This window comes from Octopus bimaculoides, chromosome 4 (assembly GCF_001194135.2).
Source record: "Octopus bimaculoides isolate UCB-OBI-ISO-001 chromosome 4, ASM119413v2, whole genome shotgun sequence".
Lineage (NCBI taxonomy): Eukaryota > Metazoa > Mollusca > Cephalopoda > Octopoda > Octopodidae > Octopus > Octopus bimaculoides.
Window position 1 is genome coordinate 138,066,080 of NC_068984.1, and position 1,983 is coordinate 138,068,062.

The 1,983-nt window shown below is 35.5% G+C and overlaps 1 protein-coding gene across 1 annotated transcript in view; it reads right to left on the minus strand.

Moving 5' to 3' along the window:
- The window catches only part of LOC106878518 (solute carrier organic anion transporter family member 4C1), a 70,770-nt gene extending 69,841 nt beyond the window's left edge, over positions 1-929 (minus strand). Inside the window, exon 1 of the mRNA XM_014927745.2 lies at positions 361-929. The gene's annotated coding sequence lies outside the window, so the exon portion shown is untranslated. The remainder of the gene's footprint in view (positions 1-360) is intronic.
- Positions 930-1,983: the final 1,054 nt, after the last annotated feature.

A 1,983-nucleotide genomic window follows, 5' to 3' on the forward strand; every position in this document is an offset into this window, starting at 1 on the left:
ATATATATATATATATATATATATATATATACACGCATCTAGATAACACACACGCGTTCATACACACTTGCGTTCCTGATTCGTGTGTAATCACCGTAATTGAAAGCAATGTTTATAAAATGTCAATAGAAATGTCGATGAATATGTATGTATGTCAGTCGTATTAAATAAATATGTTAAGTAAAATTAATATATATCACATTATATATGCCCAAGTCATATAATTAATGCTAATTATAACTTATTTGGTTTTTAAAATGTTAATTAATCCTTGGAAATTTCCCCGGTGCTACTTACTACATGTAAATATTTTATGCAAAAAACAAAATCGAGATAAATATATAAGATCGGACGACTTACCTCCTTTGTAACTTCTCGTTACGTTTTTATATGTATATATACATATGTATCATGTCGATATTTCTCTTTGCTTGTGGTGGTGTTTAGTTTTATCACAGAAATTTAGCATTTCATGCCAAATGGTGTAAAAGTTTAAAAATTACTTTCTTATTTTGTAAAATCAAACAAAACAAGCAGAGTGACTCTGATTCATACTATTTTATATAATAAATATTGGTAGAGTATAAAAAACGGGTGAGATAGTCCTTTTTAGTTTTTAAAATAAAAAAAGGATTTAAAATGTTTTTATGTTCAGAATAGTTTATAAATACGAATAATAATCAACTAAGCGTGTCATAAAAAGCAGAAATTTATCAACCTGTGAACTAAAAACTTAGGTTTCCAATGACTATAAACTATTCGTTTGTGAATAAATCTGCCGTCTACATTCTCAGAATGTTATTGATGTTTGTTCACTCTCTAGATAAAATGTTGTTTATATAGAGTAATTTCTATACAAGGAAGAGAAAAAGCCTTGATATGGCTGTGACCAGGTCAACTTCCATATTAGCTCTGCTCATACAGGTGTGTACCGGTGTGCGCGTGAGTGACTACCTGTGAGGAAGAGAGAGAGAAGGGGGAGAGAGAAAGAGTGAGAGAGAATTTGAGTTTTTCTTTTATATTAGCCGCCCGAAGCTATGAATGTGACATTTTATTTTTCTTATCCTCGGGTTAAAAAGTCAAGAAGGTCACCTGGAGTGTCTGTTAGTACTGACAAGTTATTCAGGTTATACGTGCTTTTTAAATATAATATACATAAAAACATGCACCTACATATGCAACACGTTGCAAAAGTCTGGGACTGTTTTAAGCATAAACATCGTAGAACCATACGTCAAGGCAACAACAACGCAAGTGAATATTATCATTATTGCTGTCAGAAACGTTAGCACGCCGGGCGGCATGCTTAGCGGTATTTCGTCTGTCTGTATTTCGGTATTTCGAAATGCTTAGCGGTATTTTGAGTTCAAATTCCGCCGAGGTCGACTTTGCCTTTCATCCTTTCGGGGTCAATAAATTAAGTACCAGTTGCGTACTGGGGTCGATCTAATCGACTGCCCCCCCACCCCTCCAAAATTTCGGGCCTTGTGCCTAGAGTAGAAGAAAAAAATTATTATATCGAAGGCGGCGAGCTGGCAGAGTCGTTAGCACGCTGGACGAAATGCTAAGCCGTACTTCTCCCGTCGCTACGTTCTGGGCGCAAATCCGCCGAGGTCGACTTTGTCTTTCATCCTTTCGGAGTCGATAAAATAAGTACCAGTCCCCTCTCCCCAAAATTTCAAGCCTTGTGCCTATAATAGAGAGGATTATTATTATTATTATTATTATCATTATTATTATTATTATTATTATTATTATTATTATTATTATTATTGAGTGAGAGAGCAGTGCATACCATCAAAGTGACACTGGGGTAAAATATACGAAGCCCCTTATACCCATCATAACTACCCGTCTGATAAGGGTACACCAGGCACATGCATCACAATCATATGTGCGCGACATGGTGATCTTATATCAAGATAAACAGCGCATGACCTCGCAGGTGGGGCCCAGTTAGAATTTTCTTCAGATCGAGTAGCC